Raw genomic sequence first — 15,501 nt, forward strand, 5'->3', positions numbered from 1 at the left:
CATTTCGTCCACAAAGCACGCGGGCACCTTTCTTTCTTTCTGCACGAGCTTTCTGCGGTAAAGCCTAAGATACCCACGCGAAAATCTGGACTGGTCCCAGAATGGTTCCAGTTGAATCTGGACTGGTTCCAGTTGGATGTTTGATGGTCCCGGAATGGTTCCAGTTGAATGTGGATGGTCCCAGCTGGATTCCCAAGTGGGGTGGCTGGTTCCACTTTGGTGACATCAGTGGTACCACTCTGGTCTCAGATGGTTCCAGAAGTTCCAGCTAGAGCCTCACAGGTACCATTTTGTTCCCAGAATGGTCGCTGAGACTCCAACTTGGGCAGCTTCCCAGCTTCCCCCTTTGAGATTTCATCTTGTCCACACTTGCCATGTTTTGTTTGATCTATTACTCTTATCTATTTTAGCACAGGCATGGTCTCTTTTTATTGCTGTTTATCTAGGTGCGCGCGTCTGCGAATGCTGTAACTCCAATTCGTGCACATTCTCATCTGAGGTGAATATCATAACATATAAGTACCAGAGAAATGTAAAAAAATACATCTCAACAACAACAAAAATTAAGCTAAGTACTAGAAGAAAGACAACAACAAAAAAAGAAAATGTAATTGCAGAGGCTGATGCAATGTGAAGACGCCACGGCAATTCAAAGTTCAAACGGCGACAGCCGAGAGGGAGAGGGCGATGCTAGCGAGAGTGAGTGGCAGGTGGCAGTTGGAAGTTAGAACTTGGACGCGTCGCAGCAAGGTGGTTTTGTCTTCAGTAGCCGTCGCAAGGATGGTGATGGTGTATCTCCTGTGCAGTATTTACGTGTGCTTCAGTGCGCTTTGTAAGACAATGCGATGACTATGGTTCCTGTGCAACACATTGTCGACTTCCCGGAAGAGTTTTGACGCCAAGAAGACGTAAACGGCGTAGGGGCAAGAACGCACTGTGAAACGCCAATCGGACTGCACGTCGCGAATGTTTGCAGGTATGAATGATGACCGTGATCTTTTGATTACTATTAATTAGATGTTTCATTTTAGAAACCTCGGAGGAACTTGAAGAGAAACAGGATAAGAAGATTCCGAACGTACGGTGAAGAGGAATGGGGTGTATGTCGCGACCTGCATGGAAAACAGGAGTGTCGTGTCATCTTCTCTAAGAAAATACTGAGGTGGCCAACGAACGAAAGCTCCCTGTGGTCCGTGAGTGCATCGCACAGTCAGGCATATGCTTTGTCTAGACACAGTGAGGGATCAGACTTATACTACGTCGTATGTAAATGTAGAGATGTATTGATTATTTCTGTCTGCTCAGCGTATGCTTTTAGCAGAATAAACGGTAATTACTTGAGCAATATGTGCATTTCTACGCATTATTTTCGGTCATGCATTCAGTGGTCCCAGCTGCTACGTGGCCGGATCCCGGACCACTTAGCATAGGGGACCACTGGATCAATTCGCTACTTTCACCTATGGTGGCGCCGCACCACGGCTCTTATGTCAGTTACTACGGCGGGGGTGCCGGAGGCAGCGGAGGATTGAGAAGTTATCACGCAGGGTGAAGGTATTTGCGTTTCACCGTCGTTACTGCATTTTACTCGGAGATTGCGGACTTTTGCCGCCACTGGGCCGACTGAAGCTAAAAGAAAACGTAGGCGACGATAGCACAAGTGCAGGTGCACTCCGTGGACCAAAAAGTAAGAAAATGTGCTGCGTTCCGCAATGCCATAACCGGTCAGTCAATGGCCGTGTTAGTCTCCATGGATTTCCCAAAGACGCTGCAATGCGTAAGCTGTGGAAAGCCAAGCTCCGAATTGGAAAGCCGCTAACATCGTTCATGAATGTATGCAGCGAGCATTTTCGGCGAGATGACTTCTTCTGGCACAATGTTGGTAAGTTGATTTTCGGCGGGGAAACTGATAGTATCGCGTTCACTAACACAAACTCGCTTGTAGACCACTCTATCTGGACGCCGCGACTGAGGCGGTTAAAGAAGACTGCTGTGCCGTCCGAGAACCTTCCTAAACGTAGCCTAAACGACGCCTACGTCGCGCGCGTGCCGGAGTTCGCAGCGGTCTCAACCGAACTAAGTCTCGCCTGACTGAGCTTCTGGCTCGACCTCAGCCCTCCGCCGCTGATGTTCAGGTCGCAATGGACTACCTCGTTTCCAAGCGTCAACCGCTCTCCGACTTGGACCGGAGCATCTTGGACGAAACTCCCGAAGACGCTATGGAGGCAGAAGTCTCCGCCGCCATGGAATATGAAGAGGGCATCGAAGAAGCTATCTCTCGTGCACGGCTGTTTCTGACGCAGCCCCAGAATGTGATGCCCGATCGCTCGCAGTCTTCTGCAGGACACTTCCGCACGGTCCAGCTTCCAAAGCTTCAGATCCCGTCGTTTTCCGGGAAGCTCTCAGAATGGCACCAGTTCTGGGAGCACTTTGATGTCACCATTCATTCGAACGAAGCCCTGTCGCCCGTGGAGAAGTTTAAGTATCTAGCCACCTACCTGACCGACGCTGCAAAACGGGCGGTTGAGGGGCTTCGCATCAGCGGCGATACCTATCCGTCTGCCATCAAGATACTCAAGGACAGATTCGGGAGATCAGACCTGCTTAGTGCTGAGCACATCGATCGGCTCTTGGAGCTGCGCCCCATTCCGACCGCGCAGCATGTCGAGCAGCTGAGACATCTCTACGATGAAGTAACGATGCGCGTTGCTGCTCTTGACGCATTGGGCATCGGTCGGGAGAAGTACGCGGTCATATTGTGTCGGGTGCTGGTGCGATGCCTCCCCGAGAAACTCTGCGTCTCTTTTCGCCAACGACGGAGGACAGAAACCAGTCTTCAACGTCGTGAAGACGGCGACGGAACTATCGAAGAGATTGACGACCTGCTTTCTTTTCTGAAGGTGCAAGTTGAAACGCGGGAGGAGGTAGCCCTAAGTCACGACAAGGCGCCTCACGTCCCTCGCACACTCACCAGTCCGTCCAGAGCCGTTCCTCTGCGACCAGCAACCGCGTCTGCTTTGTCCGCCACACGACTAGACGCACAAAACCACTCCGGAGCATCGCAGGCTGCATGCCCATTATGTTTGTCGACCGAGCATCGCCTGGAGTCCTGTGCGGCCAGCGTCCCACCGGAGGAGAAGAGGAACCGCATCTTTCGTACCGGCCGATGTTTCAAATGTGGCAAGCCTGGCCATATATCCAGACGATGCGGCTCTGCCGCGCAGCTATCTTGCTCCCTATGCCGTGGTCATCATCTCACGATCTTGTGCGATGTTCAGAATCCACTAACTCAACCGCAGACGTCAACATCCTCCAGTGCAGGGAGCGCATTAGTCGCAACCCAGTACGTTGATGACGCCTCGATGCAGCCCGACAGCCACATCTCCCTCACCACCGTCGTGTCCGTTGTGTCAACCAGCACCACGAACGTCTGTCCGCGCAGATCCGGAGTCGCCCACCTGCAGACGGCAACTGTATGGGCATCGGGACCTGCAGGGAAAAAGCAGATCCGGGCTCTGCTTGACACGGGGAGCCAGCAAACGTTCATTCGCCGTGACCTTTTAAGAGACCTTCGTTGCGAGATTGACGGGGAAGAGGAGATGTCCATCTGCTCGTTTGCGTCCAGCCATCATCCGAAGTCATTCCGCTGTGAGCGTGTCCGGGTCCGCCTGCACGCGTTGTCAAATGTTTCCTCCTTCGTCGATGTCGAGGCTCTCGGCATGGAAGACGTGTGCAAGGTGTTCACGCCACCCCTGGATGAGACGACCACGCAAGCTATGTGGCAGTATGGCCTGGACTTAGCGGACACGAGCTGCACGCATGAGATAGGAGTTCTTATAGGTTCCGACCACTATTGGAAAGCTGTCACCGGTCGCGTGGAGCGTCTGTCAGACACCCTGACAGCAGTGGAGACTGTCTTCGGGTGGGTCGTACAGGGTGTGGAGCGGCAGTCCCAAGACGGAACCGCCTGCATGATTTCCGTGGGCTCTGTATCATGTGACTGCGACGCGACCACTTTGACCATCTGGATCCATCGGAGATGTGGAGGTTAGACTCTTTAGGAATTGTTGACCCCGATTCGGACCCAAAGGCCGACATTGCACTGGCCCTTTTTTCCGCTCTTCTTGACAAATCGGGTGGACGCTACGTTGTTCCTTTGATGGTGAACGGCGAAGGACTGCCCCCAGAGGCCAACAATCGCGAGATTGCGACACAGCGGCTCCTTTCTCAACTACGGCGTTTTCATTCTGCCCCGCATCTATTACGAGAATACGATACTGTCATCCGGGAGTACTTTTCCGAACATCATGCCGAGAGAGTGGAGCAAGCGAGCGCCCACGAGAAGAATGTCTATTATATGCCTCACCATGCGGTCATCCGTCAAGACGCCGTCACCACCAAGCTGCGTGTCGTTTTTGATGCGTCGTCGCACCGTGCCGGTCAACCATCCCTCAACAGCATCTTAATGAAAGGGCCCAAGATTAACGCTGATTTGCTTCACCTTCTTCTCACCTTTCGATGCTTCCCCGTCGTGTTAACCGCTGACATTCGCAAGGCGTACTTACAGATCCTGATTCGCCCGCAGGATAGGGACCTTCTGCGGTTTCTGTGGGTGAGCGCCACGCCTGTGGCCAATGAAGAACCGCGCATAGAGGAATGGCGAATGACACGGGTTCCGTTCGGGGCAACCTCCAGCCCCTTTCTCCTGGCCGCAACGTTGCAGCACCACTTCGACTCCCTCAGCGCGGTGTACCAGGCTACAGTCCCCCGACTGAAGACAGGCTTCTACGTCGACGACATGGTGGTGGGATGCATGTCCGAAGGGGATGCTATGAAAGTCTACGATGACGCCTGCCAAATCCTCAAGGAGGCCGGTATGGAAATTCGCAAGTGGACGTCGAACTCCGAAGCACTTCGCGAAGCCTTCCTGGAAGACGGCATTTCTTATGACGATGCGTCGAGCGGCGACCCGGTGGTCAAGGTTTTGGGCATCCTTTGGAATAGAAGCACTGACCGTATCCAGTTCAACGTTGACCGCGCTCGAAACTTTGCGGGCTCGCGGGGCCCCACTAAGCGCGTATTGCTGAAGACGTTTTCCATGATTTACGACCCGCTAGGTTACCTCTCGCCCTTTGTCGTCACAGCGAGGTTGTTATTCCAAGACCTATGGCGCAAGGCCTGCCCTTGGGACGCCCCTATCAGCGAGGACAAGACCCGCGCATGGGAAGCCTGGAAGGCCGATTTGCCCCACATAACTCAACTGCAACTTCGACGTTGTGTCCTTCAATCTGACCAAGGAGAGCATTTGGAGATTCATTGCTTCGCCGACGCTAGTCCGAGGGCGTACGGCACAGCTGTGTACGTGCGCATTCGTCCCAGGAACGGGCATCCCTTTGCTCACCTCCTTCTAGCGAGGGCTCGTCTTGCACCGCTGAAGCAAGTGACGCTGCCTCGACTTGAATTGCTTGCCTGTTTGTTAGCATCCCGCCTTTACCGGCATATCTCGGCAGTGAATGTTCTCTCGATGGCACCAGCGTACTTCTGGACGGATTCGTGCGTCGCGCTTCAGTGGATTCGCGGCGACGCGGATCGGTGGCCAACGTTCGTCCGATCCAGGGTAGTCGAGATCACGTCTAGCACCCGAGCAGAGCAATGGCTCCATTGTAGTGGAAAGGACAATCCGGCTGATTTCCTGACGCGAGGAATCTCAGTCACTGCCCTGGAAAACAGTTCCCTGTGGTGGGAAGGGCCAGAACGCCTGTCATCGTCAGATTTCGACGTCAGCGATGCCTGCCGTGACGCAAAACTTGTCGAGTCCGGCAATCCTCAGACAGCTGAATCTGAGGCGGTCACACAGCCTTCGTCAGCCCATCCAGTGGTAGGCACAACGGAATGGATGAGCCTCTACAGCTACAGCACTCTCTCCACGCTGCTGCGTGTGACGGCTTGGATCATTCGATTTTGTAACAATTGCCGCCGCCGCCTAGCGTACACATCGGGGCCACTAACGGGTGCAGAAATCACTCGTGCCGAGCGGGTCTGGTTGCATCGCACACAGCAGGAAGCCTTCCCGAGCGAAATCTCTTGCCTTAGCAACGGCAAGAGGCTCTCCCCTGCCTCGTCCGTACGGGATCTCAGGCCCTTCCTCGATGATTTCGGCATCATGCGCGTCGGCGGACGTCTCCATCAACTCCCCGACTGCGAACAAGTGAAGCACCCTGTCTTGCTACCACCGAAGCATCGTTTTACAGACCTCGTCGTAGTGGACGCCCACCATCGCGTTCTTCACGCGGGCGTGCAGGACACCCTGAGCCAAGTCCGGAGCAAGTTTTGGATACTGCGCGGCCGTCAAGCAACACGACGTGTGCTTCACACCTGCCTCACCTGCCGCAAACATCATCCACAACTTGGGACTGCTCCCACCGCTCCGCTACCACGCGAGAGAATCACGGAGTCGGAGCCGTTCGGTGTGGTCGGCGTGGACTTCGCGGGACCTCTGTACCTCAGAGGCTCGTCTTCAAGCTCTAAGGCCTACATCGTCCTTTTCTCGTGTGGCGTGACCAGAGCTGTGCATTTGGAGCTCTCATCGTCCATGAACGTGCCCGACTTTCTACTCGCCTTTCGGCGGTTCATTTCTCGACGAGGAATGCCTTCGTGCGTCTACTCCGACAACGCAAGGACCTTCCACAAATGCTCCGCCGTTCTCTCGTTGGTCGCTGCCGCCGACGTTCAGGACTTCGCCGCCCAACGTCGGATAGAGTGGCGCTTCATCATCGAGCGTGCTCCGTGGTGGGGCGGATGGTGGGAGCGCCTGATAAGAACGGTGAAGGAGGCTCTGAGGCGATCTCTGGGGCGAGGCTGTTTAACCTTTGAAGAGCTGACCACAACCTTGTGCGAAGTGGAAGCCGTCGTTAATTCCCGGCCACTCACGCACGTGGGCACCGACGCCGGGGACCCGGAGCCTCTCACGCCCTCACATTTTTTGCTGGGTAAACGTGCCACTTCCCTCCCCAACGATCAAGCCTGGGAAGCTGTCCCATCCTCGGGCGGCCGTCACGAGCTGTACCAGAGCCTCGAAAGCGTCCGCAAGGCCAAGCGGAAGTTCTGGACACAGTGGAAGCGAGAGTATTTGCTACTTCTACGCTCCGCACACCACGGAGCTACGGCGGAAGAGACCCTCTTCAACGAAGGAGACGTGGTGCTGGTTCAAGAGGATAGGGTCCGTCCGCCCTTTTGGAAGGTCGGTCGAGTGACACGAGTCATACGTGGGAGAGACGGTGTCGTACGCGCATGCGTGGTGCGCCTCCCGAATGGATCATCCGTGGCACGCCCCGTCCAGCGGCTTTCCCGGCTGGAAGTCGACGTCCAGCCAACCCCCGGCGGGGATGGTGTTAGGGATTGAGCGGAAGCGACGACGAAGAGGGCATGGGTGCACGGGACGGGGGGAGAACGGGTTACGCTCGAGGTAGTTACATGTATGATACGGGCCAGTAAAGACGGTCGCAACCCTGAAGTCTGCTTCCTTTCGTAACAACGACAGCGTCCACACGTCTGCCCAAAAAGCTTCTGCAGTGTCTCGAGAAGCACGAGCTTTGGCTCGAGCATCGCGACTCACGGACACAAGAGGTAAATGACGAAAACCTGACTGTCACGAAATAACGTAGCATAATGTAGATTCCACGTTGTTAGCACCCATAACGATAGTGAGCTGGGACTCTGTTATGTGAACGCATGACTTCCCTGCCTTATTCAGCCGTTTTGCCCCTTGCTAGGTAGCAATGAATCGCCACCAAACATCGAGCCTGCTGAATGTGAAAGTGGCTCTGCTGTATGTGACAGTGACAGTGTGCAACTCTCGTCATTGGAACTGCCAAGGACTACTAAAGATGATGGTGTTTGTGAACAAGAGGTACACTGCAGTTGCTGCCGCCAAAGAGGAGAAACTGTGCTTTCCAAGGATGCTTCAGTCCAAGCCGATTCAATGGAACAAAAACTGAGAAAACTCACCCTAGCAGACTTAATTTCGAGCAAAGGTGCCTTGCACAAGTTCACTGGTGTTCCCTCCTTTGAGCTGCTTAACAAGATTGTGCATCATGTAGACAATTTCAGTGGTACCAAGGCCAAGTTATCAACAAACAGCAGGGTACTCCTCGTGCTTGTACGTCTTAAGACTGGTTTGTCCTTTAACTGCATGAGTCCTTTGTTTGGTGTAAGTGAAGCTTCCGTGCACCGCTATTTCTCCTCAACACTGCCCATCCTCGCACAAGTAATGAGGGCCGCACTTCCCTGGCCCTCAAACGAAGAGGTGATGCAAAACATGCCACTGTGCTTCTCGTCGTTCCCTCGAGTTAGGGTGGTCCTAGATGGAACGGAAGTGCAGATTGAGAAATCACAATGCCTTGCGTGCCGCATCAAGACGTATTCCCACTACAAAGGATGCCACACTGTGAAATTCCTTGTTGGTGTCTCTCCTGGAGGTCTCATCACGCACATCAGTGAGGGCTTTGGGGGAAGAGCCTCAGACAAGACCACAGTTGAACAATCTGGTATTCTCAAGAAACTGTCCGCTTACAAAGATGATGTGATGGTTGATAAAGGGTTCGCGATCGACGTTGCTTGCAGTGAAAGTAATATTGGTCTCATCCGGCCGCCGTTTCTGAGGAAAAAGCAACAATTCTCGGTCCAGGAGGCAAAAGAAACATCAAAAATTGCTAGTGCCCGTGTCCACGTCGAGCGGGCTATTCAAAGGCTGAAAGTTTTCAAGTTGTTAAGAGGCCCCATTCCATGGGAGTTGCTTTCCCACATTGACAATTTAATGATAGTAGCAGCAGGCCTAGTGAATCTATCTGCACCCATCCTCAGTTGCGACAAATTTTAGAGGTCTACTGCGTAGTATGTAAATGTAAACGTAAACTCGTAAAATGTAAACTTTGGGGTTTGTCCCAGACGGAACATATTGTCCCCCGGACATCCGAGATTGATCCTTACGTCCGTGTCCGAGGCGGGACACCCGCAGGACGTCCCTCGGAGATCAGCCTACGGACAACGAAACTTCGTTAGCCCACGGACGTCCGTAAATTGATGTAGAAATTTCGTGATCCGTGGGACGTCCTTCTATGGATATTTGAACATATCTTAATTCATTGTCACAGTCAAAATTTGAAAGTCGAGGTCCATGTGCACTGCTTGCAGCAAGAAAAAGAAGAAAGGAACGCGCTTCTTGTTGTGCATGATAACGCATACAATGTGCTGCAATAGTGTCCATATTTGCAGTATGTGAATTGCGATAATAAAATCAAAAATAGTTTTCAAACAGTTAATTGTAAACTAAAAAGTACTTCAAATAACTTTATCGGAACCGAAAACATAAATATTTTTAACAATTATTTTGGAGAGATACGAAACCCGAGCCGATCGGACGGCTGCATCTGCATGGCTGAATCAGTCTAGTCCGGCGCCATCTTCGTTTTTGTGAGCTCGGTGTTTGCACGTGAGACAACTGTTTTCTTCGTACGCGTCTAATTTCTCAGAATGTGTTGTGTGAGATGGGATTGCTAAGCAGCAGTGGGATATGTTACCGGAATGGGCTGTAGCGAATCCTAGAGTAGGAGCGAGTCTTCTCACAGAATCGAGACAATCAAGATGGCATCGAAAGGCGGCCCTGCCGCGTCCTCGCTGTGTGCTGGATAGAAGAAGAAACTGCGGTTCCGGACCAAATTTCGGTGAGCTTATATGAATTTCGTGTCTTATCGACACCGATGTGGGCGCTGCAATAAAAATAATCTCTCGTCCCAGTGTTACAGCGTTGACGACGACGAATGCGTTGGGGGAGCCGGGGCGAGCTGTACCACGCGGGCAAGCAGTACCTCCTCGAAAAGGAGGACACAAGTTGCAGTGCAGGCCGCGACTTTTACTTGGTGTGTGTGAGTGTGTGCCTGTGTTGACATCAACCAAGAAACTTCCCTGACACTATTCGTGAGAAAAGAACGACGCGCACTGCAAAGCAGCTAGCCAGGTGAGTGTGAAATTTTAGGGCTTAACGAGGTATGTTTATTAATTAGCAGGTGTCGACTCATAATGGTCACGCAGGCTAACTTTGCCTTAGTCGTATGCTTTCAAACTGGCGCAATGATATGCCTTTTAAATTTGCAACCGTCCACGTTTTTCTCTATGTAACATATGTGTTATTTTCATGCTTGGACACGCAGAAGGTGTGCAGAAAAAGGAAAACCAGGTGCTGAAGTGTCAGCTAGACACCTCGGAGAACACAATCAGTATGTGTTGTGGATGCAGCAGACAACTGTAGCAACATGTAGTGCCTTTGAATTTTCCTCACAGGTGCAGCCAGGATTGCAAACACATTGCGGAGCTCTCCTGCCTAAAGTCCAGCGAAGGAGCAGGAGGTTTCATTTCGTGTGACAAGGTACATTACACTCATTAACATACTGAGTCACAACCTAGTCTCTATATGTAGGTATTATAGAAGTTGCAATTTAGCTATGCAATATGCGTAAGTTATACTGTGCTATTTCTCTGTTGAAGAACATTCTGATGAATCTGGTACACAGCACGTTGGGTGCCATACAGGAATTCGTGACTACCTGTGCACATGGTAATCATGTACTGACTATGGGCCTTCAGTCAAACCGTTGCGTACTTCTAAACCCTGCATACATCAGAACCGCTTCACTTCAGGAGGTTGATTATAAACAGGGTGTTTAATTTCATGTGACACCACAAATGCTGTTTTTGCAGGTCTGACCTACGTGTAAGCAAATATTTTGTGTGAGGTAGTATAGAACTACCAGACAGCTACTTAATTAAAATACATTGATTAAATTTTCTTAACTGCAATAATTATTTAAATCGGAGGTTTTCGGGCAGTACTGAGATCAGCAGAATGTGGGGAAATTCTTGTTGAAAGGACCACGTGACACGAATTATTTATGGTCAGATTTTTCTTTTACAATGCCGAAAGTAATGCAAAACTGTGGAAGAAGTGCAGGCACTACGCTACCATTTCTGTTCGAGAGCCAAATGCTTCAACTAAAATATGCGCCAGATTGGTGTGACAGCTGACAGTGATAAATGTTGCTCTACTGGCTGCGGTTCAGATACGTAGCTATGCCATGGAGAGTCAAACTGCAATCAGGTCGATTAAGGCTTCGTTTCAAATTTTGGCTAATTTCATCACAACACAAGATCATTTGGTGTACGTGGTTGTTGTACTTCGATCACTTGTGTACGTGTTCGACAGAGCCCAAGTAAATTAGTTGCAGAATTTCTAAAAATTTGCTTACTTTAAACAAGGACTGCCTCCGTTTATGCTATCAGGGATTTGCTGAAAAAGCTTGAATTATAAAATATTGATGAAGTTTCATTTTAATTTCACATCTAGCGGTTATAGATATATATATACATATCCAATAAAGATCAGAAGTGGAGACAGTGCTTCTACAGGACAAGGAATAAAAGGGGAACTTTATTAAAAACCAAGAGGGGGCATTCGACGTTTCGACAGCAGCGATGTCGAAAGGTTGTCGTTGTTGGAAAGGTTGTCGAAAATTTGTCGTCAGGACAAAAGACTCTCTTGTCCTGACGAAGACAGTGCCACTGTCGAAACGTCGACCCCTTGCCCATTTTACTTTTTAAAGTCTCCCTATGTAACTTCCCTGAAATATGTTTCCGCGTCTTCTTTTTTTTGCAACTTCTGTAAACCTTCGTGGCCATTTGATAATCCTTTTACCTCAACCTATATATATATATATATATATATATAATATATAACAAAACAGCAAGGTCTGCCTGGACGTGGAGTTCACATGCAAACACTGCATCAGTGGTCTCATTATAGCTTTTAGATAAACCGCAACTGAAGGAAAATAGTCCTCTTAATTGAACTATGTTAAATAAAATAATCCTGTTAATAAAAATTAGAAATTTCAGATTTTTGATCCTGGAGTCAGTTCTTGTATATATAGAAGTATGTGGTTTAGTGACTAATGGGGCAGGACTGCATATTTCACACTAATATTTTAGTTACATATTTTATAATGAAAAATATCATTTTCAGTACTACGGTGTCTGTCAACATCAGCCTCACCGGTTTGATTTCAAGAAACTCATGCCACTGCTAGATTTTACCTTCCAGGGAAATATTATAAATTTCATCCGATATTCAAGGTGCAATTTTTGAGATACTCATATACCATTCGTATTCGGAAATTTCAATATTTACACGTCTCTATTAGTCTGGTAGTACACCGTTGGCAGCAAAATGGTATTCTTACATTGCAAGTGTGTAGGAAGATAAGTCGTCTTGCTTTTTTTTTTTTTTGATAATAGGTTATTGGAGAAGTTGAAGGTGAAACTGCGTCCTATGTAGAACATGTAAGGATGTAAATTTCACCTGAAGTGACTATCGAATAGTTCTAAGAGAATTGGGGAAACTTACTTCACGCTTAAGTATACTATCCATTTAAGCTTCCGATCCAGATTGACTAACACAGGAACTGTGTTGTCTGCATTGTTTACAGTCGACTGTTGTCTTTCAGGTCTGGGTGAAGCAGATTCCAGAGGTGATTAACCAGATGAGGCTTAGTTAAGGATCCTGACCATTTCACTCAGATTCACTCCAAACAAGAGCTCCTAACTGTATACCCCAGGAGCAACAAGAGAGGTCATGTCTGAACGTGCACCTCAGAACCAGAAAGCAGTTTCAGCAGGGCAGCGCAGGACAAGATGCTGAGGACACAGTGACCACCCTGCAACGAAAGTCTTGCCTGTGTCCCATGTGATGAACAGTTGTCTACCCATAGTTTTCAACATTACATACTTTGGGCCGCTTGAACAGCTCAGCTCTTATGTACCGGTATCTGCACAGTTAACCAATCTCCCGCTTCCGTGGCTTTGCCCCGATAAGTGCCCAACTAACAGTTGACGACGCAAACACTAGTGAACTCGTCCAGGGGTGGCTGGATTTTTCTTTTACTGTATTCCCGTGTGCACTCGTGCTCTATGACGAAAACACGCACGCGTGCACAGAACATCAGAAAAAAATATAAGAAGTCTGCAATCTGCCTCTTTTTTTTGTGTGTGTGTGTGTCTCATACGGCATATCTTCGTTTGTAAGTGCGAGGTGGGGCCCGCCCTGGACGAGCTCTCTTGTGTTTGCGTCGTCAGCCGCTAGTTGGGCACTTATCGGAGCAAAGCCACGAGAGCGGGAGATCGGTTAACTGTGCGGATACCTGTACACAAAAAGATTTAGGACATTACAGCAAAAGCTCGGTATACTTGAGCAAAGCTCCCAGAATTTTTACAACTTTGCACTGCTGAGAATTCAGTTAGTTTAACAGCTGTGATGTCTCACTACTTGCATTTTCCCCAAGTAAATCTTGGTCCCTGTTGCAAACGCCCTTGCCAAACAAAAGTGCCATGTTCTCCGGTCCATAAAATAGTCTTATTACTGATGTGAGGCCACAGAGACAGTGGTCAGTAATTTAGATACCTGTTTGGATTTTCACCTTTTATCCCTTAGATATTTATAGATTTACCTCAGGTGCAAACAGTTATGCTTTTAGGCTGCAGCAGAGCACCCTTTTGTGTTCCTAGTGACCTTTTGATTGGCTTGCTGGTGCTTAACGAATTTACACTCAGTCTTCTGTGCTGCTGTGCACACAAAGGTCATGTGCCATTATGACATTATGTACAGCTTATATAAAGATTTTCCAATTTTGGAATATGTCCTGTACACCTTAGCAAGCCTCACACAAATTTCGTAAGTTTTAGTGCTTGGCGTTGCTTACAGTTTAGTTTCTCGTGTTGACAACTATTCATTTCGATTGGTTGTATTTGTCACATTCATTTTACCGGTGAATATGCAGAGCCAATTCAGTAACAAGCAATCTGTTTTGCGTGCTGTTTTTCGATACCTGTTGCAAAAAATCTTTGCCAAACAAGAGCATCGTGTACTATAAAAGCACGTTTGTCTGAGAGATGCATCTTTTCAAAGTTTTCTTGTCGTCCTTTCCGTGTCCTATTCTTTGCCAAGATGACAATGGGGAATTGTGTGACCACAGACTGCAGCTTTTAGACAACTGTGTCCAGTTACTCTGGTCCATAAAAAGGCACAGTATATGTGCCTTTTTTTACCTCAGTGGTTTTTATACCCTTACAGTTTAGCTTTTTATACATGTGTATGTACTATTAGCATTTACCTAAAGGTACAGTTTTACCTCTGCCTTCAGGGCAAAGCAGAGGACTATTTTTTGTGATAGTGAGTTTACCGATGATCTCGCCGGTGCTCTAAGTTCACCCTGTACGCAAGGCACGTATGACCATCTTGATATGCTCTCACACAAGTTTTGTTTTGCAATTTACATCTTATATAAGTTCTTCGCAATATTTTGTTACTGTGCCTTACATTTGCTGTTGATGTGTGAGGTTATTTGCTTCCATCTACCGGAAGGTTTTTATGAATAAACCTAGTTATTTTTACATTTGCATCCAGTGTGACAAGTGGTTTCATAATGAACACATGCTCTAGTTGCAGGAACGGATATAATTAGTAATAAAAATCAATAAAAACCCTCTGAGTAGCCACGTCCGTGGCTCGTCCTGGAACGGACGTATTTCGGAATGTCCGCGAGGTGGCCACTCGGACGTCCCTAGGACGTCTGGTGGAAAATAGCTGATATCCTACGGACATCCGCATGTCCGGCTTCGGATATCCTGTGGACAACCGTGGGCTTTTTATTTCCGTCTGGGGTAACGAAGATAAAACAAATAAGAACAATGTCGGGAAGCTAAAGTAGATGTTAGAGGACATATTATGTCCCAAGATTTTATGCCGATACTGCCATTCGGTCCGTTCCACTGCGGATAAATCGTGAAAATTGGAAAACCGCCGCTGCCTAGTCAGCTATACCTGTGTTTCAGCTCCTTTCCGTCAGATGGCGAAACGGTCGAACGCGGCGTTGCAGACGACATCGAAATCTGAACAAGTGGAACTGAATGCAGAATCGTATTCTGCAACGCCGCGTTCGACCGTTTCGCCATCCGCCGGAAAGATACTAAAACACAGGTGTAGCCGTTTAGGCAGCGGTGATTTTTTTTAATTTTCACGATTATCCGCAGAGAAACAGACGAAGCGGCATTATCGACATAAAATTTTGGGGCATAATACGTCTTCTAACATCTACTTTGGCTTTCCGACACTGTTCTAATTTGTTTTATCTTCGTTACAAACCCTCAAGTTTATCTTGGCGAACCCTGTAGATTATTTTCCCAGCACCAATGTATGCTGTATGACTCTAGAGTGTGTATGTATGTTTTCTGTATATCTATATAATGCACATAAAAGTTATTCACAACACAGGTTACGCATCACCACAAAGCTGCTATGGTGAAATGGATGCATTCCTTAGGCTGCGTTGCTAACTTGCCCATCAGTTATAGGAAATCTATCACAATAACGTTGTAGAGGCTATTAACACAGAACTG

At 48.8% G+C, this 15,501-nt stretch overlaps 1 protein-coding gene and 1 long non-coding RNA gene across 2 annotated transcripts in view; one reads left to right on the forward strand and one right to left on the reverse strand.

The window, feature by feature from the left end:
- The window catches only part of LOC135388787 (neuropeptide receptor 15-like), a 289,581-nt gene that overhangs the window by 3,691 nt on the left and 270,389 nt on the right, over nt 1-15,501 (reverse strand). The gene's annotated exons all lie outside the window — the stretch shown is intronic.
- LOC135387453 (uncharacterized) lies at nt 9,461-14,502 on the forward strand. Its single transcript, XR_010421124.1, has 5 exons — nt 9,461-9,722; nt 9,796-10,015; nt 10,209-10,274; nt 10,339-10,423; nt 12,555-14,502. It is a non-coding gene; the product is annotated as an uncharacterized LOC135387453 (long non-coding RNA).

The sequence above is a fragment of the Ornithodoros turicata genome, chromosome 3 (assembly GCF_037126465.1).
Source record: "Ornithodoros turicata isolate Travis chromosome 3, ASM3712646v1, whole genome shotgun sequence".
NCBI classification, from domain to species: Eukaryota; Metazoa; Arthropoda; class Arachnida; order Ixodida; family Argasidae; genus Ornithodoros; species Ornithodoros turicata.